We start from the raw sequence: 24,577 nt of genomic DNA, 5'->3' as shown, positions 1-24,577 counted from the left end.
ACAACTTTTTATCTGTTGTATTACCATAATCTAGCATAAAACATTTTTTCCTCTATGAAAATGTCACCGAATTTTGTTTAATCTTTATTCTATCATGCATTAACAAATTTCTCCTAATAAATTACTTTGACCAAAATGATGATTCAATATTTAAATTTTTAGTGAAAAATAAATAGTTTTAAACTTTTAATACTTTATTTAGTGCGTACTTAAGTATTTCCCGTAGCCTAATTTTTAAAACTTCTCGAGAATATTATAATGCTTAAGATCCTATAACATTTATTTACTAAATTTTCTAGGTTTTTAAAAAGCAACTTAATAAAATTAGCTGGTACAGTAATATTTAAAAACATAATTGCACCGCCATTAATATATTAAATTTTTACTCCATCATTAATTAAATAAACTCTCATTGCTTGAGTTTGGATTAGACTAGTGAACAACAAACTGTAATTAGATATATAACCTTCACATAGGAAATATTTCTTTTTTTTTAAGTATTATTGATAAGGAAGGGAGGACTATGATTTAAAATAATACATTTTTTGATTATTTTTCTTCTGGAGAGTTTGTTTTTTATAGAAAAATGTCTAAATGAAGAAACAACAGAAAATGTTTTTTAAACAGCAAAGGATCAGAAAAAAGAGACATGTTTGGGAAATTCAATAAACGGTTTAGATAAAGTGTTTATAAAAAACAATTATAATCCAGTTAGCTGGATGCACTGAAAACCACGGTTAATATAGAATGATTTATGAAGAATGTAACAAACTTTCAGGTCATGTTCTCCTACTCGTCATCGCAAATCAGCTGATTTCGAAGTAGAGAGTTCTAAGGTTAAAGGCAGTAAATTTTATACGGATTTGAATACTAGATCCTGGATACCGGTGTTCTTTAGTGGCTTTCTTTATTTTTTTTTCCTGTTTAGCCTCCGGTAACTACCGTTTAGATAAATCTTCAGAGGATGATATGTATGAGTGTAAATGAAGTGTAGTCTTGTACATTCTCAGTTCGACCATTCCTGAGATGTGTGGTTAATTGAAACCCAACCACCAAACCTGGCTTTACTAGAACTTGAACGCTGTAACTCTCGACTTCCAAATTAGCTGATCTGGGAAGACGCGTTAACCACTAGACCAACCCGGTGGGTGTTCTTTAGTGGATGTGTGGTTCAATTAACCACACATCTTAGGAATGGTCGACCTGAGACTGCATAAGACTACACTTCATTTACATTCATACATATCATCCTCATTCATCCTGTGAAGTAATACCTTACGGTGGTTCCAGAAGCTAAACGGAAAAAGAGAGAGGACATGTTCTTCTAGTTAAAATAAAGAAGAGAGTTCATGTAAACATAGATTCGGAAACGCTTGTTAAAGATGTCAGCTGACGAAAGTTTTCGCCTTGATTTCTGTGTCTTTGGTTAAATTAAACCAGAGTGTAATTCTTGTGACCCAAATTAAGGGGTAGATTTAGTAGTTTAATATGAAATCTGATCTGAAACATTGCCAAAAATAGGTCCCAAAACTGTATTTTTTTTTTTTTTTTAATTTTTAAGAAATATGGAATTGGAGTCGAAAAACACAATTATTTTATGTTTGGATAAAGTAACTTTGTTTAATGGGTTATAAACAGATAAAGGTTTTAAACAAAACTTTTAGAGAATATGATTCTGACTGAAAAGGAATGAATACAGTCCACAGAAACTGTGCAAATTTAAACATAAGAATTCAGATGTTTATTAAAAACAAAACACATCAAAATGTGCCAGATTTTATCAAGGTATTAAACGAAACAAAATTTTCAATATTATAAAATAAAATGATTAAATATTTTAGAAAAAATAATGAATACAAATCATACAATTAAATATTGCTGAATAAGTCCTCCACCTTATTGAATACAGCACTCTGTCCGACGAACAATGTTTTTGGTTGCTTTCCGTATTTCAACAGGGTTGTTTTGTATTAGTTGTATCGAACCGAGAATTCTCTTGTGTTACACTTTTATTCATATACCAATGATTTAAAGTGGCCCTACAGGTAGGTGTTAAGTTCGGTGACCTTGGAGGTCATTTGATAGGTCTGCCATGGACCTATTTTTAAGCTCCTAAAAGAGCTATACTGAAAATACTTAATACTATTTATAAGGCTAAATATATTTAAAGCTAAACTTTTCGAAAACCAGCGATAAATTTGGAATAAATAATTTTAAAAAAGGAAGGCGTCATCAACAAATATTTCTATCTCTTTTAATGTTAAGCTTAGTGGCTGAATGGTTCTTAAAGTATAGAATAACTTCTATTTAGACGTAAGACAGGCAGAGGTAAGAAGGTGGTAAAAATATTAAATTACCTATCTAGTAAGATGGTAAAAAAGTAACCTTCAAAATTTTACAAAAATGTTAGTCTATACAGAAATAAATAAAAAAGAGTATAAATATACATTCTCATATTTACTTTTTATTATAAGTTAACTTATAAAAAGGAAATAAAAATTTTATTTCGAAAAATGTTTAACATAAAAGAAGTATTTTATATTATAAATCGTTTTAAGTCTTCCAATGAACATAAACGTCGGAAGTATGAGATCATATTCTTCTTTTCGACATGATTTTCAAAACTTCGATAAAATACGAGTATAATTAATATCATATCTTTTTATTTATTTGTTATTGATAAATTAAAATACTATTTTTGATAAGTTAAATCAGTTATTTTTTAATTCAAATTAGTATGACTTACTATAAATAAATTTATCTTGTACACCCGATTAGACTATTTTATTTTTATTTCATGACTATTATGCAGCCTCAAAATAGCTGGACAATCAATCTTTTCTGTCTCACAGAGACGAAAACGATGTAAATCTTTTAATTTCTTTTAATTGTATCCTAGAAATAAAGGTACACCTGTTGTAACAGAAATAGATTTTAAATCCATTATATTCTAGCTATATAAAATTTCTTATATTAAAATAAAACCGTGTTGATAAAAATTATAATTCATGTGATAATAATTAATATATAAATTATGTAATATAACTACTCGTATATTAATCTTATATACTGTTGAATTATTTATGTTACGATATTTCTAATTATTTATATAATTTATATTAATATAAACACGCCATATAACTGCAATATTTTTAATATATACACAATATTGAAGCTGGAAAGAAAGATATAAATTCTGTCCTACATCCTTTCATTTACAATACAAACGACTGTAAACGATCATATAACATCAATAGTAAATTCTTTTTTATTTTACGTTAAGATTTTAATGTTATAGATTTATTTATGTAATATTCTAAACAGATGTTATTATTTTATAGCAGCCGTTAAGCCGGATTCGCATGGGAAACCTTGAAAGGTAGATGTGTTTTAGTAAACTCTTTCAATGAAAATTATCTGATATTAAAGCCAAAACCTTAGTAACCGATAAAACAAAATTTTTTGACAATTATCAAAAAGTTTTTTGACATCTGGATTTACATGGAAAATAGTCATAAAATTAAAACATATATTTTAAAAACCAAACCGACCTGAAAAATGTACTAAATATTACTAAAATATAAATTATTTATAATTAAACTTTGACTGTTTAAACTCAGTACTAAATTAAAAACGAAAAAAAATCTCCAAAAAAGATTCCTTCAATTTATCAAATAAATCTAATGATTGGGTGGCAATTGTCCGTCTTAATCTACGACATCTACTAAGACATTCGTTTCATCTTCTTGTAATTGCCATCTCCGATATCTTCGGCGAATTGCTTTAAAAGTTGTTGCCAAAGCCTTCGTTTATCCCACTGTTCAGATACCATTCTGTCTAGAATATTAAACACACAAACAATTATTATGTTTGAGTTAATATCCTAACCGTAAATGAATTTTGATTATTATGTTTGGTAACCATAACGAGCGACACATAAACACAGTTTTTTCAAATCCAAACTAATGCTCTTTGAAGCGGCTGCAGAAAGTGTAAGTTTTGTAAGCGTAGTTTTCATTCAGGTAGAAAGGGGTACTTTTGACTCGGGTGCGGGATAAGTAAGGAACTTAGTTTTGCAGCGCCAGAGTGGAGATAAACATACACATATGATTGATTAAAGACTGAATAGTGTCTTATTGTAACAACATTCACAGTTTTTTGACAGCAGCAATATAACGAAATTTTTAACGCGCTTATATGACATCATTGTGCGCGCGCACACACAAACACACAGAGATTTTCAAATCTTGTTGATGGATGAGTGGAGTAGACTGCTCCCCGAGTCGGTTTTTAGGCTGTTTTTATTATTTTCATTTATTTCTTTGTATTACTCATTTTATATTTATTATTATTTCTTTTGTTTATAGTTTTTTATTATATTCTTTATACTGAAGATATTTTTCGTTAATGCAACTAAATTACTGTTGTTAAAATCACTGGAAGAAGGGAAAAAATTAATTTGCCAAGAATTGTTAGTGAAGTTGAAAAGCGTCTTGTTTTCATAATCATGAGTAATTCGTAAAAGAACAAAAGGAATATTGAGGGAGAAACGAAGAATGCATATTAATTTTTTATCTAAAATTTTCTTGAAAGTTTGCATGAAAATCCTTCGAATACGAGAATTATTTTAGCCTTACCAGAATTATTTAGCCTTACGTAATTACGTATAATAATCTAAGTTAATTATCATTAATTAATGATGGCAAATAAATATAAAACATATTTAATCATCTACATGAAGTCTTTTTTTAAATTATCCATTTAAGTTACCCGGAAGAAAATTACTACAGGACCACTAGAGAAAGTTCCTGAACAAAACAAAAAAGAAAAAATCTTTAAGAATTTGAAATCAGTGCATTTTGTTATGAGAAAAATTCTGAAGATCATTTTTTAATTAATAAAAAATTGACTTTGTAACATTTTAAAAAAATAAGTTTCTATAAGTAAAGAATATATTTAATAAGTAAGGAATATAAATAAATTTCTTAAAATTCAAAATATTTTTTAATATTCCTAATTTTTATATAATTTTTAATTTTTTTTATTTTTATTAAATATTATTAATATTAAAAAAGAAATACTATTATCATTTACTTCTTTAATGTTTCATTTATTTATTTATTTTTTATTTTATTAAATTTTCAGAATTTACAAATAATATATACTGGAAAACAAGATTGTACTAAAAAAAATCATTTACAAAACATTTTACTTAAAATGTTAACCTAAATGGCCATTTATTTTCATTGTTAATATGATACTACAAAAAAGTATATAAAGTATCTGTACAAAAAGCAATTTGTCCTGACAGTCTGATTCATCAACGCCCAGCTAATACTACTGAAGATAAATTGATGAAAATTGGTATAATGTTCTTCTTACGGCGTGAGTATATAATAAGAAAGAATATTTTTTTAAATTCTTAGTTTAAAGGATTAAAATGGAGTAACAACAAAATATACTATTTTTATCATTTCTCGGTAATAAATGAAGATATCAACTTGATTTTTGGTGTGTGTAAATTCATGTAAATATCTAAAAACCAGTTACTAGATTTTTCGAAATTCCACCTTGAAAAGGGTAAAGAAAAATAAAAGAATTGAACATGATTGCAAGTTTTTCCAATTTCTGACTATACTGAATGAGATATTCACTAGACTGGGATTTGAAAATGCTCTTCAGATAAATATCTAAAAATAATTTACGTTTTTTTTTAATTTCGATTTTATAAGGGATGAACGTGCACGGCTGCTTAACCGACACAACCAGTATCATTGTATGTGCAACGTTACTGGCTGCACCTGTCTCCGGATACTAGACTAAAATACATAAAATAGATAAAATTTTTTTTTAAAATGACAAATGAAGTACGGTCACCTCCTAATGGTTTTTGTCGGGTAACGCTTAAAAACCGGGCAAAATGGATTTTTATTATGGTAAAAGTGTATTTTGCCCGGTTTTTTTGCTGTACGAAGTACGATTCCTACGGGTAACCAGATAAAACTAATATTTTTAAGATGGAAACCGACTGATTTGAAACCCACTTTCTTAGATCACTCAAAGTTTTGGGTCCTATACTGATCAAATGTTGTTCTTAGGAAATTACAATACACTGGTATTTTTTATAAATTGAACAGGTTTTAATCATTATTATTTTCACAAACATGAGTTTAATGAAAACAGCAGGATCCAAGGGGCAAAGTTCTCTGGGTAGACTGAAAGGGCGAGCGAAGCAAGCCATGACCGGCTAAATATTCCCTGACCGCGTCGGGAAACGCAAGTTACCTTTGAGCGCGGGTTGAAGCAGGGATGGGGATGCCAGATTGGGGATTGTAATACATTTTTCTTTATCTTAATTGTGTTTTTGGTTATCAATTATTATATTGGATTATTTCAATTCATTAATAAGATGGATTGGTCTGACAGATTTTTTTTATCTTCCTTTTACTGTTTTTCTTTATTTAAGCGTTGGGCAACAATTTTTTGTTATAGTATATTCTATATTTTAATAAAACTTTTATTCGCTGTTTTATCAGGATTTAATTAAAATTTAAACACAATATTCTTGATTAAATAATCATTTTTATTTATAAGTATTTAAAAGTTTGATATTAAAATTATTGCGGTGAAGCCGCGATGCGGGAACGCTAGTATACGAGTATACGATCGTATATATATATATATATATATATATATATATTTATATATTTTGGGTAAAAAAATAAGTTGTTTAAAAAATCGTTCAATAATAATAAGCAATATTATTTTATACATGAATCGTACTTTTAAATAATAAAAAAAAAAATAAATATTTTAGCCGAGATTTTAAAATAGAAATAAAAGTAAATGATACAAATAACGCCTATGCAAAAGCGTAAATTAAGTTTAATAACATCTAAACCATTTAAACCGCCCAATATAATCTTTATGAACAGTTTTTGGAGTGCAATGTTGTTTTTTACTACATATGTCAATAACAGCTTAGTTCTTTATTTTACTGAATCAACTTATAATGAATAGTACTTTTTGATAATAAATACATTTTTGATATTAAATTTTTATTTATTATTTGTTTAACAATTGAAGCGCACATCTGATCACAGATTTTTATACTTCGTTAACAGTAACCGATTTTCTTTTTCTTTGTAATTTTAATTTTTTTTTATTTAATCATAATTGTAAATTGTACTTTGATGTTTATATTAATCTTTTGCTTAATTTGATTTTAAGAAGAAATCTGTGTTTTATAGATTACTTAGATTTCCTTCCGCATTTAAACATACCACGTACGGCTAGTAAATTTATTTATTTCTTCCTATTACCTTTTTTATTTTTTTTATTTATTGCACGATCTAGACTATTATGGTTTTGTTGCCTTAAATTGTTATTCCCTTTATTAAAATCTATTAATTAATTTTAAATGGATAAATTTCCCTTTATTTCACATTTACTTCTAATTAAAAACTTTTTCATTGTAATTCAGAGATTCATAACAGTTTAAAATATATACATTACGATTAACTTATTTTAATATTCCTTTTATATTATTTTAAAAATAAATTATACACTAGCGCAAGGAGAGGTGAATTTAAAAGTATTTCTTAAAAACCATTTGAATGAATTAAAAAAAGAGTAATAATAAAAAAGGAAAACAATAAACAGCCATTTTGTTTATCTTTTATACGAATTTACTTATGTAGATATGGGCTTGGAGAGTAGATTATACAGACAAGTTTTAAATGGTAGTGTATTTTATGATAAGGGATTGGCTCCATTCATGTCACCTGTTCCACCTCATCTTCTTCCGTAAATTATGGTAAATAATAATGAATAAAAGAAATAGAAATAATAAATTGCTTATTTATCAATGAAACAATGATTTTTTTTCATTATTTAGAAAAGACGTTAACACTCATTTAAGTTTATTTTATTATTAATGCCGTAAACTACAATTATTTAAACGAACTGAAAAATTATCTACCAACTAATAGTTAAAAATAATTTACAAGCATAATTTACAGTTATTAATCACGTTATCTATAGTGACATAGAATAAAAATGTGGTGGCGCTCCCATTATAGCTATATCATAGGGCAGGAATTGTGGGCGCCGGTTAATTTAAATCGATTCAGAAACAAATAGTTCTGTGAACGTATGACCTCAAGCATACTCCAGTTAACAAACATAGCAGAAATAGTCTATGGCTTCTCGTCGTTTAAATAAAAACTTTAAGGTAACTCTACCTTATTAAAAAAGATTTGTGTATTTCGTTTTTAATATGGTCCATAATTATTATAAAATGTAATAAAATTAAAATTGACGATAAAGTTAGCCACCGCGATGTTTTTAATGCAGTTTGAAATATTTTTACCGTTCCAGTCAATTGTATCTCTTTATATACAACTTAATAATTCATTTTAAAATCACTGTAAAATTCGGAGGTGGTTTTATTTACATTTCTAGTAATTAAATTAATACCAGTTTACAAACAGTAATTTTCTGAAAAAAATACTTAAAAAGCTAGACCAGTAACCGATTTAAACCGCTTTTTAATTTAGCACAATTTCATTCACGTATGAAACTATAAATTTCATAATGAATTTATAAATTTACTAGATATTATCTAATAACTAACCTTTTATTATTATCATTACCTAATTTTGACTTATGAATCAACAAGTTCCAATGATTACCCGCTTTATATTAATAATTATTTCCAGTAGGAGTGGTTACTTTAAAATTAATAAATATAAGTAAAATAAGTATATAAAAGTAAAATTAATACGAGAATAAATAAAAATAATTACCGTTACGTCACAGATGAATTTTTAAAAAATAAAAGTGTGATTATAGACTTTGAGCCAGTAATGTACAATAATACTGTCAAGAAAAATTTACTCGGCGCTTTACCTCAACAAGAGCAACTATAAGATCTGTTATAAAGGCTACGTTATAACATGGTTACAACAATATTTCCACCTCGCAACACTTAATAAATTGATCTTTTTTAAGAAAATTATTTATGATTAAAGTTCATATTAATTATTTAAAATGAAAACACATGAAGTAAAATAATTTTTTTTTTATTTTTTTCATATTAATTATTTAAAATGAAAACACATGAAGTAATGTTAAGGTAAATACATTAAATACATGAAGATATTTAGTATAAAATAATTTACAATCCAGAAGGCTTTAATAAAAATGATTTGAGCACATATTTATGTACTCATTAAGCAATATGCAGAAAACGCAGCGGTTTTTTAAATTTTTAATTAGGATTACATAAAAATTCATGGACACAGTAATATTTCTCTATAAAGGTCAATCATTTACCTGTATTTTAAATATTTTGGTGGGAAGATTTTTTAAATGTTAACTTATTAAAAATAGCAACGGAAGTATAATAAGGGACTTTCTTATAAGCGGAAGGATTTTTTGTTACTCCACCACGGTAAAGGACATGCTTTAATACGAACACAGCCCTTAGGAGAAACTCAGGGGAAATTATTCATTCCGGTTCTTCTTCCATCTTCTTACGAAAAAGTTTTATAAGCATCGCAGACACCGCGTACCACGTCCGTTCAGTCTCCAGATAGTCCTAATGATATTATCTGGCGAAAGCAAGCTGAATTCTTACCAGCATGCTTCCCTACGCTGCAGGAACCAATCATACATGATCACCGTGTGTTCTGGAGTATCCTTCTCTCCGCTGTGGCCGCATTCCGTAAAGAATTTAACGTCCGAGCGCACAGACATGCTTTGAAACACACGTTACCGATAAGGAACTGGGTCAATTCGTATCCCAGTTCTCCATATTTGCGGTCTAGCCATCTCTGGATGTCAAGAATCAGCCATTGGAAGTCGAAGCGCTGCGTTGAGTTATATGAAAACAGTTCTGCTTTCTTGTCGGCCTCCGTGGAACGAGTGGTAGCGTCTCGGCGACGAAGTTCTTATTTTTTTAAATTCTTTTACAAAGCGGGAAATAATATACAAATATGAAAAATTAAATAGATAAAAGGAGAAATAATAAATATTAATTTACCAAACATTAAAAAGAGTACATCTAACAGCATTTGTAGGACAAAAATAAAAAAATATGAACTGTTATTGTCATTTTAGGCAATCTCAAATGAAAGCTTAAAGATAAAAAAATAGATAAACGTCTAAACACCTGAAACTTCCAGTTCAAATTCCTTTTTTATCAGGTTTTTTTCTTTTTATTTAATTACTTAGCCTAATTACTAACCTCCGGAACACTGAAAGGTATTACCTCACAAGATGAATAAGAATGATATGTATGAATGTGAATGAAGTGTAGTCTTGTACAGTCTCAGGTTGATCATTCCTGAGATGTCTGGTTAATTGAAATCCAACCACCGAACACCGGTATCCACGATCTAGTATTCAAATCCATATAAAAGTAATTACAGTCTTTACTAGGATTTGAACCTTACAACTCCCGAATTCGAAATCAGCTAATTTGTGATAACACGTTAATTACAAGACCAGCCCGGCGGGCTGCTCTAGTCGGCGCGCTATGTTATAACGTCACAGGTGAGTGGTAGAATTAAATAAATGAATATTATTTAAAGTTTAAAAAAGTAATTAAAGTGGCCGCTAGTGGCCACTTTAATTACTTAAGCTAAAGTGGCCGGGCGAGTGTGGCAGTACACTCGCGCGAATGAATGAAATACGGTATGCGCGCGCGCTTTAGTTAGAATCATTGAATTAAATAAACAAAAAATATTATATTTATATAAAACGATAAATATTTTAAATTGTGTGAATAAGCAATGCATCAGAAAAAAGCCGCGTGGCGAGAAAGTCTTACAACAGTGTTGTCAGCTTTTTTAAAATTGAGATGAACTGCACGTTTAGAAAAAAATTAAATAATTATAACCTACTCATTAAAAACAAGGGTGTTAATTTTTGTTTCAAACTGCAATGTATCAGTGTCACTTCCAAGATATAGAAGAATACCTTATTGAAATAAAAATTAAACGTGATTATGAATATTTAAAATTAATATTGAATTTTAATCCTTTCCGTTATCAGTAGTTAACCGGAAATTCGCAAGTGATTCAATTACATTTTTTTTTATTAACACTTCATATTTATTGATTGAATAAATAAACTTCAAATTTATTTGTTTACAATAACACTAGATTACATACATGCAGTGTTACTTACGAAATAAGGATGAATAATTTGATACCGATTTAATAAAAATCGGTGCAATCATTCTAGTTATTTGAACATAGCAGCTAGACACACCTTATCCTATTTCTGAAGTAGTTGGGTAGTAATAAGTCTAAGTAATAAGTCCGAAAAAGGACGAATTACTTAGGGAACAAAAGACAATCAATTCATAAAGATTTAAAGCTTTGTGATTTGTAACTTAATATTCAACTATGTCTAACTGAAAATAATATGAATAATATTGACGATACATTTAATATTTCTTTCAAAAAAAAGCAAACAAAAAAACGAGTAATTTATCGGAAAGAGCTTAAAATGTATTAGTTTACTGTTGTCGGCATTGTTATTACTATTTTTTTTTTCATAAATATTAATCCAGATTGGAGCAAATTATATTATTTTTAAATAATATTTATTAATATATCATAATGTATTTATTATTAAGTTAATATAATAGACAATAAATAATTAGTACATCAATTTACACTTAAATAATATTCAATACAACAAATAACAGATACTTATGATGCAATACACGATAGAAAATATGGTACGAGCTGTCATAGAATTTAGGAGTAGGCTCAATAGAATAGATAAGCAGTTACCGTATTATAGTAATGCAGTTAACACTGAGAGTCAGACACAGACATGTAGCAGATAAAACAGGCCTCTCTTCTACTAGGATCGCCTGCCGAGTAGCCTCCTTCCCTGCCAATGTCAAGTTTGAAGCAATAAAAGCCGGACAATTTACATAAATTACAAACCGCTGATGCACGTGGTAACATAGACCTTGGTAAAACTGACTACTTTATTATTGTAATTATTATTAAAATTTTGGTCATAAAAGGTATTAAGTATTTTATTATTGTTGACATAAATTATTTAATAAAAAAATAATAATAAATTTTATTTACTTTCATTATGTTCTATTGGTATTTACATCAATCACGCAAACATATAAAAGTTATTTATTTTTTTAATATTTGAAATTACTCGCATAAAATATATTATTTTATAATCTAATGCCGTCATATATTGTTTTTTATACTTTAGCTTAATTTATATTATTTAAAATAAAAAAATCATCAATACCCTTCGGGCATATAAAAACAGATTATTTTCATATTATGGATTAAAAATAAATATGTTTTTATGTGTTAAAAAAGAAACAATCATCTCATATTTATATTAATTTCATCTAAATAGTCGAAAACGGAGTAAAACGTTTGAATAGTAAGTTGTAATATTAATGTGTTTATTAAATAACTTGTTTTAGTCAAAATTAAACGCTCGCTCGGCTTCACTTATCTCCGTTAATTATTTTTAATGAATTTTATTCGAAATATAAATTAGCTAACTTATTCAGAAAAAACGTCCATAATAATTCGATTAAACTACATTGCACACATGATATGATTATGTACGATAGACAATCCACTATGTACAAGATAGACAATGTACGAGATAGACTTATCCACAGTTAAGTGGGAAGGCAGACAAACATCCGTAATTACGTTGTATAAAGAGTAGCGGTTGGAACTCTCAGTTGTTTATAACTATCAGATATGTTTTGACAGATTAGTCGCGTAATATTATTGCCAAAGAGTTTTAAGCTAAATAACTCGCTTCAATAACAGTAAAGATTTGAGAATGGTTTTATTTTATTCTACAATCAATTTTTCTGTTAAATTATCCAATTTTATTTATTTCTTTAAAAAAAAAATTAAGAAAATTAAAGAAACTACTTTTAAATCTATTTTATGCCTGTATGAAATGATAATAAAATTAGGGTATAACATATCTATTTCAATTACATAATTATAATAATGTTTAGAACTGGTGTTTTAATCATAAAAAGAACTGGCATGTCCATTTTAATAAATATGAATGAAACTAAATAAGAAAATGGATAAAATAGTTAAAAGGTAATGTAATGTAAAAATGGTATTTTTTTAATGATTTTTTAAAAATTTGTTCCATGTTTCAAACGGGTGTAACAAACGGGTAAGAAAAGAGTACTTCAGTTTTTATTTATTTAGACGAAATATATCCGTAATAAGGTTAAACTTTTCTACCAAACTTCAGAAAATAGAAACAATACCTACTTACTGGCAAAAATATAATCCAAGCAAAAGCGGATGGAAATTGGGAGAATTAGTTTAGCAACATGCTTTGTTGATAAAGAAATATTAGGCATCAAGAAGAACAAAACAGGATAAAATAAGCGGATAATCACTTAAATGCTAGAGAAAATGGAAAAAAGAGAGAATGTTGGAACAGAAGAAGGAATATGTATAGAAAACGTTTAGGAAGCTGGAAGGTTCATCTTGCTGCTCTTCGCCAAAAAAAAAATTTAATTTGGAAAAGCAATTTGTGTTTAGAAAACGTAAGGATAATGGAGATACAATTACATTTCATTTTCATTTTTAACTTGTTAAAAATGATACAAAATAGATTTATTGAAAATAATATCTATTACAAGGGTATTTGTTGCTTTTGTAGATTATAAAAAGGCTTTAACAGAGTTAACGACAAGTTTATAGAGATCCGCCCATCTATACTTGTGCTCCTATCTACATTCGACTGGGCCTATCAAGTCCATTACTGAAAGGTGTTATTGGTGTAGAGATAGTAATTCATAATTAAAATTACAGAAAAAATTTTAGTAAAAATAAATGTTCATAAAAAAAAATTAGGGGACTTGTTAAGTAGAAATTGAGTGTTTTGTTTTACATTATGAGGATAATTTTTTTTTTACGTTTTTTTTCACTACGCTAATGTCTAGTTATTATAGATAAATTATTGAAAGTGTAGTTGTAAATAGCGTGGAATTATGAATCAAATTTATATTTGAATTGAATTAGAAAATTGGTACTGGAATAATACTAATAATGAGGCGGAACGCCAAATAATGCAACTGGAAGAGAATGACGGAAAAGACAATAATTATTAGGGAAACAATAACCAGTGGCATGTTGTAAATGTCTGCTCAAATGTAATTGACAACCTGAGAATATGTGGAAGTATCGAAAGATATATTAAGAGAACATTTTCACAATTAACTTTTTTTTAAATTATATTTTTGCGAGTATTTTATACTTAAATAGATAATAGTATCGGCCTAGAAGGGATGGAACCCTTATATATAACCCTATATCTGAACTATTATAAAGCCTAAGTATGAATACCAAATACGATCCGATTTAATGAAAATCGCATTTTAATTAAAACCTAATCAGAATTTAAAGTATAACATATTAGAGATATACTTAACCCGCCATCCCAATGGGTCTAGTGGTGAAATCGTCATCGCAAATCAGCTGATTTCGAAGTCGACAGTTTTAAGGTTCAAATCTTAGCAAATGTAGTTAGTCTTATACGGATTTGAACACTAGATCGTGGATAGTGGTATTCTTCAGTGGTTAGGTTTCAATTAACCACACAGCTCAGGAACGGCCGAACTGAGACTATAAAAAATTACACTTCATTTATATTCGTACTTATCATCCTCATTCATCCTCTGAAGTAATACCTTTCGCTGGTTCTGGAGGCTAAACAGAAAAAGGAAAAGAAAGAGATAGACTTATTTAGTGTCGGTCTGTTTAATTCCACGTGATTTTATAACTATATGAAAATTCGATGTAAAATGTGATCGAAAAATTTATTTGTGATTGTTACCTAATATAAAAAAATCTTCCATATACATTTTTGTTTCGGTTTTCTCGCTCAGATGGCTATAATAACTTAAAATACTCCAAGAGATTTAAGAAATGACGGAAGACAAAGAAGATCAGTAAAATAATTTTGGAGATCATGAATCACTTTTTACAAAAAAAAAAAAACTGATTTGGACACCGTATGACTTCCTTGCACGCGTATTAAATTACATATACATATGTTTTTTTTTTTTTTTTATATAAAAAGTACATAAAATTTTATTTCATTAATAATTTCTAATATTTATTTCTTTTTTTTTATTGTTATTATTGAATTATTTATTGTATTTTTTTTTACAATCAGAGGTTAATAATTATTAAATCAATATATTTAAATTAAAAGTAAGGGTTGAAGTCGGATTTGAAAGATGTGTCTTCCCCTTGTAGAATTCAAATACTTCATTAAATAAAATTTTATTTGGCTATAACTCTGAAACCAATGAAAATAAGTACCACTTATGATATATTGCTGAAAAGCTCTCAATGAGAGCTTATTATTACAGTTAAGAAAAAGTCCAAAATTCTAATTGTTTGGATTTGGGGCTTTTTGGACACTTTTGGTTCAGTCGATTGTAATCAAAAGGGGAGGGGCACACCTAATTGTTACAACAGTCCTAAATCCAAAATCTCAACATCCTACGGCTTATCGTTTTTGAGTTATGCGAGATACATTCGTAGGTACGTACAGAAGTCACGCCGAAACTAGTGAAAATGGATTCAGGGATGGTCAAAATGAATATTTCCGTTGAAATCTGAAAACCGAAAATTTTCGCGAACTAATAGGCGAAAATGAAACTGATAGGCGGGCCATAAAAACGATTTTAAAATGCTTTTAATGGTCGTAAGGCAGTACAATCTAGATTATGAATTTGGCGAAGCGCTCACTTTGTTCACATTTAGACATACATCCATACTGATCTGTATCAAACCAAAACGCAATTAAGTTTTGGGTCTGAAACCTTGCAGCATGCTTCATTGAAGATAAAAACTCTTGAATCGTTTCTCTTTATATAATATAGAATATACTACAATTTATATACTACAGTAATATACTACTATAATATACTACATTTTCTGAAGTGAATTCTGAAACGATTAGAGCAGTCCTGTTGTCTTATAGAAGCCACGATGTCTACAAAGAAAACCAACAGCTTTTTTGGGTTTCAAAAATAGCCGTTCACAGAGAGTTGTACCAGGAACTAATACAGGCTGGTAATTACAAAAAAACTGAGTTTTCGGAAATGAACTGATAACATTTTTATGAATAATTTTTTTAATGATCAACAAGGAAATTTATTTGAGTTTATGGTGACATAAGATGAAGTGCATTTTAAATTTTTTAGTTAAAAAGCGTATTTTTAATTGTTTACCGATAAAAAATGCAATTTTCTTTACTGGGCTGATGAGAAACCTAAATTGATTCATGAAAGATCTTTTTTTGTTTAGCCTCCGGAACCACCGTAAGATATTATTTCAGAGGATAAATGAGGATTATATGTATGAATATAATGAAGTGCAGTCTTGTACAGTCTCAGGTCGACCATTCCTGAGATGTGTGGTTAATTGAAATCCAACCGACAAAGTCTATGTCTACAGTGGCGAACATCAGGACCCAATAACATCTAGGGGTGACAATAACCTGATATGCTAAGGCTATCGAAGAGCGGAGAAGAGGCTTTTAGCTGGAGAGACTCTAGTGAGAATTTATTATATGTATGATATGTTATAGGTGTGAATCAAGACAGTGGCTGAAAAAATGAAAACCGGCGAAGACTGAAAAGATGAGGACGGGTGAGCGAGGGGGTGAAGCACAGCCTCCTGCAGAGCCGTCGCTAGTCCGCGCTTGCATGCATGGGCGACGGTATCCAAGATCCAGAGTTCAAATCCGTATAAAAGTAAGTTTACTAGGATTTGAACCTTAGAGCTCTCGATTTCGAAATCGGCTGATTTGCGATGAAAGGTTCGCCACTAGACCAACCGGGTTGGTCTAGTGGCAAACCGTTAATTCATGAAAGACTTACACAGATAGTGACAGTTTGGTGTGGCATTTCATTTTACAGAATTACTGACCTAACGTCTTCTATAGTTCGGCTATAGAAGCAATAGTCGAACTATAAGCTATAGTGTGCTGTATAACTGTGCTATACAGCACAGCGTTCTATCGGAATTCTGCCTACTTTTCTAGAACCACAGTTCCATTGTCATGAAAAATATACCGTAGTCTGTGATTTCAGCAGGATGAATCCAACACTAACACAACGGACAACAGTGAGTATATTAAGGAAAGACAAACACAATTGTCAATCTGTTCATCTTTACATAATAAACTCGTACAGCAGTCCTGTCCCCTTTACTTAAAGATCTCTTTGTTTTACTCCTTTTTTTATTAATTATTTTTTTTCTTTAATTCAATCTCTTCGTTTCCAATTCATGCAACCATTCCATTCCGGCTGACTAATTTTTCCTCAGTAATACTTAGAAATAGAAGTATAAAATATAGCTGTTTTTATTTATATTAAAAAAACAATTGAAAAGTGTAAGAAGAGGAAAAGTGGGTTGGGCAGATGTGAATGATAATTTCCACACCTTAGTTATAAACTGTTATATTGTATGGGTTTATAGGTACGGTAATTGCCTCATTTGTTGAAGAGATAGTACCACGACGTTCTTCTATTTTTAGATTTCTTTTACTAAGCAGCGTGTTTAAACAGCAAAAATTTAAGTTCATTTTAAATTTAAATAAATTAAATATATTTGTAAATAAATGATTTCTGATAAAATATACTTCAACAATTTCTACTGTCTGTAACTTATGCATGGCTACATTTCCTTTGTTTTTCGATGACTAAATTTTAGCTTATTTAAAGTAAAAGTAACTAAAGTAGTTCCTGTTATGTTGAATTTTTCTCAGATTTATTTAGAAAAAGTATAACTTCACAAGAACTTATAAAAGTTTTTATTTAAATTATGACAAATTCAAACTATAATCTACCTCGTTATTAAATTGAAGTACTTATTTTACTTTCTTGGCGTAGCACAAACCTACAAAGATTTAAACTTTTAAATTAAAATTTGTTTAAAAATAAATTACAAGCTAGTTCTTAACCTTTTTTTTTATTTAAAAACTTAATGCCGATATTACATTTTTATACACAATTTATCTCATGAAAGAAATAATGTACAATATATATATATATACACCGAAAATAAATTTCTTAATTAATACCTTGAGGGACGTTCTCTCAGGTAAGACGTAATGATGAGTTATTGAAATTCTTCGACATTAGATCAGGTGTCCCTCAGGCTCTGTACTAGATCCTGTGTTATATTCATTATTCACTACGGACCTTCTAAACCTGGAAGGCTGCATCGTCGCCAAATTTGCCGATGACACTACTATCGTTGCCGTTAACGAAGACCCTGAACTAGCCTCGCGGAAGCTGCAAATAATATTGGACCAGAGAAGGATATAGATGCGCAGAGCCTTGTCTGCGCATGGCAGAAAAAATGGAAGATTAAATTTAATCAGGATAAATCAAAGCACGTCACATTCTTCATGAGAAGGGGTGACTGTCCTAGTGTGAACATGGATGATGTGTTTATCCCACAAACAGAGAATGTGCGCCTAGGACTTTCCTTAGATCGGCTTTGACCTGGAAGTGTCACGTGAGGATGAAATGAAAACAACTGAACGCGAAGTATAGGGAACTGCCTTAGCTGCAACGGAGAAAGTCACACCGCAAGTTGTCCAATAAAGTTCTGATTTCAAAGCTATCCTACTACCAATCTGGACTTAAGGTGTGGAGTTGTGAAGAACAGCAAGTAATAGTGATGTAGATATCATACAACGCTTCCAAAACAAGGTAACTAGAACAATTGCAGAGGCGTCATGGTTCACACAGAGTGATGAGATACATGAATATCTGCAATTTCCTACGGTTCGTGAGGTTGTGAGACACAAATCTTAAATACCAACAACGTTTAGGAAATCACGTTAACCACTTAGCGATCAATCTTGATAACAGTGTGGATGTCCGAAGGTTGAAACGTCTCCATGTGCTTGACTTAGCGGCTACTAAACGACAGTTTGCAGTTGCTATCGCCAAATTTAGTGATATTATTTTTGCTTACTTTATTTATTTATTTATGTGTTTGTTAGATATATAATTACTTGTTTTTATTTGTTATACATCTACGAATTGTTTTGTTCCTTGTTCGACTAGCTATCGCTTGATTATTTGTTTGTTTCTTTTATTGACTATTTATTTGATAATTGTTGGTTTTTATGGACTATGAAGTGTCGGCAGAAATATTTTTTTCTAATGAGCTTTAAGATTACTGATAATTGTTATTGTGGATTGACTTTTTATGGGAGAGTTCCTTTAGAACCTCCTACCATGTGTTTATTATCAAACTACTTAGTTATGGGTCCATTTAAGGAGCCGATTAAAAATATATTGATTTTGGAACAAAAAAAAATTATATCTAACAATTATCTATATTAGTAGTATAAAATTACAATTATATTAATGATATAGGCTGTAATTTTTAATTATTTACAAATCTTTATACCTTCATTCGGCTAATTATAAACCTTTTGATAATTTCTTCCTATTAATATTTAATTTCCTGCACGACTTATTTAAACTGACGCGGAATTAATATTTTCAATGATTTAAGTAAAGCTAGGTAAAATATAATTAGAGAATTATTTTATATAGAAATTAAGCATAGAAGGTGTAATTTAATTATAAACAAACCACGCTTAAGAGATATTTACGGTGTAAAAAGAAACTAATAAATTAACTCACTAAACCTCTAAGTAACCCGAACAGTTAGCTGTCCGCAAATGTCAAGATACGGAATGTACAACCAAATAAAAAATAAATGGAAAATCAAGAGAGTATTGGTAGGCTTCTGTCAACCAAATCTTGGTTTGAAAATCAAACAAGATAGTTTACTTGAAAACGCAAAATTCACTTATTAAATTCACGTATTCTGATTTAAATACACAACATATCACCTTCATCCATAAAATTATAAAACTGGAATGTTACATAAAGCTAATAGGATACTTAAATTACTCTTGAAAAATTAAACTTATACCAGTATACTACTATCCGCACGCGAGGATGCATACATTTAATTATGACATTGATACACGTTCGAAATTGTACATGTCAATACAAGTTTTACAACACAAAATATTCTTAGACTTCTTCATTCCATAAGAAACTATTTTGTTACGCAACAAAAATTTGTAGTTTGTTGTAAAATTATTGTTAAAAACATTGTAACTCTTTGTGATACAACTGTGAGTAATTGTGGGAAATAATTACTATCCAACGTCACATTAATAGATCTATATTATAAACCGGTTAGGAATGCAGTTAATAGATAACAAATAAAATATATAAACAATAATTAAAAAAGGTTAACTTATTATGGAAGCTAACGTAAGATATTAGCTTAACTAGTAAGTCAGCACGTGTTATTTTTTATTAATTATTATTGTTTCATTGCAATCATTTCCTGTACAATAAATGACCTTCTTCTAACATATTAATCCCGTCGTTATATGTTTGCACCTGTGATCCTGCACTTGATTTTTATAAAATGACGTCATAATGCGTGTGAATGTACATTTCAATGCGTGTCTTTTTGTGAGTAGGTGTATATTTATTTATAGGTCAATATTAATTATCACCCTTCTCACAATTAAATACCATAAACAGACTAAAATGGTTATTCATTCACATAAAAACAGTCTTGAGTCATGTTTTATTACTTCATAATTTTATAAAAACGTTTATTTTTAAAAGAAATACCGCAACAACAAAAAATGTAGGAAAAGTAGCAATTAATAGATTATGTATTTTTATCCGACTACTCTGGAAGATTAATGTGTTCAGGTGTGTGTTTTTTATACGTTTAATTCTGTAAAGGTTATATCAAATTACTTAAAAAAATTCATCCAAATCTAACGAGAGAGAACAATGGAAAAAAACAGAAATTCGAAGAAAAAAATCATAGATGTCATTTACCCAAACCGAAAAATAACACTGATTGAGAATCATTCATTAAACATGCTTTAATGAATGATTTCCAATACATATGCTACTTTCCAATACATATAATTTTGTTTAATCATTTCAAATATTACCCGTGAAAAATACTTATAATTTTAACATTTTCATAATAATTATATGAAAACAAGCATCCTCGACGCGGCTTCGCACGCGCTATATAGTTACTTGCGTTTCCCTTCGCGGTCAGGGGATGTTTACCCGGTCTAGGGGATTTCTAGCCAGGAGGCTCTGCCCCCTGGGCCCCTGTATTCATTAAACCCATGCTAGTGAAAATAATAATTATAAATAAAAATTAAAATGTCAAGTTGAGAACTCATACGGGAGAAGTCGTGCTGTATTATCGCTCTGCGATTATTACGTGTTATAGTTGGGTTTTCGGGATTCTTTAACAGTAGGAACGTTGGATTATAGTGGATTGTGATTTCTGGATGTGTTTAGCAATTTTCGATTATTGGACAACAGACAGATTTGTTTTCTACGCGATTTTTTCACTTTGTGGTAAAGCCAACACAGTGTTTTAAGTGATATACTGTGCAAGGAAGTTATTTGAAATACGGAAAGATCATTTAATTGGTCTATTTAGCTTTAGGCAGTTAATGAATATTTTTAAGTATTTTAATATTAATTGGTTTTATTAAATTTAATAATAGTTTAATAGGGCTCTCAGTGGAGCCCATCTACAAGACCGAGACCCTGATTCTGAAGTCGACAAGAATGTAAGCGGGCCTCCTGAGGACTGTAAATCCTGGGTCGCAGTCCCCCCTACTGCTGAAATTCTCTCCATCAGGAAAGCTGGTGAAGCGAGGGAGATTAAGATTAAAGACAGCAAAGTGAATGCAGGAGAATTTAAACGAGCCATTGCAACAGCCATAACGGAGGGGACGGTTCATACTCAGACAAGGACGGTGGCTCTCGGGATAAGAGATTTGGAAGAAGATATACAACCAGAGGATATAGCCCTAGGACTCGGTGAGGTGGCCGGACTGGAGATGCCTGGCGGCCTGCACTTCACGTTGAGGGCTGGCTATAGAAAGACTAAAGTTGCGATATGCAGATTACAGTCCTCTATGGCCACGGCGATTGCGCAAAGACTTCGGGTCAGAATTGCCTTGTGTCATTCGGAGTAGACGTCACAGAGATACCACTGAGGTGCTACCGGTGTCTGGAAGCGGATCACACGGCGAGGAATTGCAATGAGCCACCTCCAGTTTTAATTGCGGAGGTGTAAGAAACATTATAGAGGGCCTCTTTCCCCATGGGGAAGAACTGGTGAACAATAACAATAGTAATAGCGATGACGTGGAGCTCCCGCTCCCCTTCACCCAAGAAGAGCTGGGCGACACCGGAACCGGATTTGCTGCAGGGTCTGATGATTAGGCTGGCTATAAGGACTGATCAGGGGATGATATTGGAGGTTGTCAACACCTGTTTGGCAGAGGGCATTTTTCCGGTTAGATAGAGGCGTCAGCGGCTGGTATTGGTCCCAAACCTGGGTGGAACCCAGCACTTCCATCCTCGTACCGGCCACTGTCGATGATAGACGCCTTAGCCAAGGTACTAGAGCGCATGCTACAACAGAGAATAGCAGGAGCAGTGGCAGAGGCGGGCAGACTCCCCCTGTCAATATGGATTTCACAAAGGCAGGTCAGCCTTGGATGCCGTACCGATGTTTGCAGGGTAGCGAGGAGGGTGGTGAGAGGCCCTGGAAGAGGGATGTCGGGCCGGTCCTTGAACCGACCCTCTGCACGGCGTATTTCGGGTGGTTCTAACGCGAGAATTCATAATAATGGGCTGTACTGATGACTTCGCCTTGGTAGTCGAAGCCTTATGTCGTATGGGAACACGATGTAAGGCCACGGTAAAAAACGGCCGACTTCTGTACTGCAATAAGGGAATGGATGGCCGGAGCAGGGTGTCGCTGGCCCCAAAAACGACAGAGGCGGTGGTGATCTCCTCCGCCAAACGGAAGAGAGCGATCACGCCTGTGATAGAAGGTAGAAGGATTGCCTGCAGGTCGGCAATCAAATATCTTGGAATCTGGATAAACTTCAGGCTCAGATTCAGTGTACACGCTATAGAAGCTTGTGGCAGGGCTGAAAACATGATGATATTGACCTACTTTCTACTTCCAAACACTGGTGGGTCGACGCAGCAGCGGAGTAAACAACTGGCCGGGGTGGCGTACTCCCCCCTGCTGTATGAGTTGAAGCTGTGGGCAGGTGCAGTTAGGTATGCCAGATACCGTGGCAGACTGAAGGCGTTGCATAGGAAGTACTGCCTCAGGATAATATCGACATACCAAACAGTCTCTTTAGAGGCTGCTAAGGTTTTAGCTGGTCACCTACCCAATCGACTTACGATATCGTTGCGGAGGAAATTGAGGGAACAGGAGACTTTGCCACCTGTGGATAAAAAACGGCTAGCCAATGGCATAGAAAAAGAGCTAATGGACGAATTGCAGGAGCGTTGGGACCTATCTACGAAGGAACGGTGGACGCAGCGGCTCATCGGAGACTCAAGGGTTGATATAGGTGATCGAAAGGCTCGCTAGGTAACAGTGTCACTCAGTTTCTGGCGGCCGTGGCGGATTTAGGGCATACCTATTCCGATTCGGTCTAGACCACACCGACCTCTGTCCGGAGTGTAGAGAGGATGAAAGCCCCTTGCTCGTCTACGTCAGATGTCCACGTTTCAGGGAAGAGCGAAAGGAGTTAATAGATATCCTGGGCTATGGAAATATGTTCTGGCCGGAAGACACTCAGCGAATATTAATTAGCGGAAAGGAAGAGTGGACTGCGGTGGATCGATATGCTAGGAAGGTGACAGACAAGCTCCGTCTATGGGAGGAGTTTCGTCAAAAAAGAAGACGTAAAGGGTGCTGGGTTGGCAGGTCCGTGGCTGAGTGCCTTGAAGACTTCTGTGAGAATGCGGGGATTGCCTTGGCGCGTTGAGGCCGTGGACACTCCATTCCCGGTGCCTGAGCATGTTACTCTCATCATTGAAACAACGACTGATGGTTGTTATGGGTAAGTATGTGAGTTGAGTGTATGTTTTGGTAGACCTTGTGAGTGTGTGTACGCGACGATTGCATGTGTGGTTAATGGGCGCCTCTTTCGAGAGTGCCTTTCGTGCTTGGTGTTTCTCTCCACTTGAGTTCTTGCGATGTCAGTGTCTGTGCGTTGGCAGGGTCTATTCCCGTGTGTGGTACACGTGCGTATCTGTGGAGTTTGTGTTTGAGGAGGTCTCATGTGCCTGTGGAAGTGTTTGTGTTGATTGGATCTGTGTTTGATATCCTTTTGTGATGTGCTGTATTTTGTGATGCGCATAATGATATGGCTTTGATGTTTCCTTGTAATGACCAATTGTGTGTGGGGGGGGGGCGTTAACCCCCTCCCTGAAGTAATGCTGTACTAGCTGTTCCACCACGACGAAGGGAAGATCGTTGTATAAATTTATACTGGATTTGGGGGATGGTACGCCTCATGCTCGTTTTTAAGGGCAACGGGTGCCCGGGTGCTCACCAACTACGCTAACTTGAACCAATATCTGTTTCGGTTCCGCCTGCCTGCT

General features: G+C 31.8%; 1 long non-coding RNA gene across 1 annotated transcript in view; it reads right to left on the bottom strand.

Moving 5' to 3' along the window:
* The window catches only part of LOC142318353 (uncharacterized), a 97,607-nt gene extending 85,698 nt beyond the window's left edge, over positions 1-11,909 (bottom strand). The window contains exon 1 of the long non-coding RNA XR_012754879.1: positions 11,808-11,909. This is a non-coding gene — a long non-coding RNA (uncharacterized LOC142318353). The remainder of the gene's footprint in view (positions 1-11,807) is intronic.
* Positions 11,910-24,577: the final 12,668 nt, after the last annotated feature.

Source organism: Lycorma delicatula, chromosome 1 (assembly GCF_047948215.1).
Source record: "Lycorma delicatula isolate Av1 chromosome 1, ASM4794821v1, whole genome shotgun sequence".
NCBI classification, from domain to species: Eukaryota; Metazoa; Arthropoda; class Insecta; order Hemiptera; family Fulgoridae; genus Lycorma; species Lycorma delicatula.
Note: the sequence above shows the minus strand (reverse complement) of the source record. Positions and strands in the feature narration are given on the sequence as shown.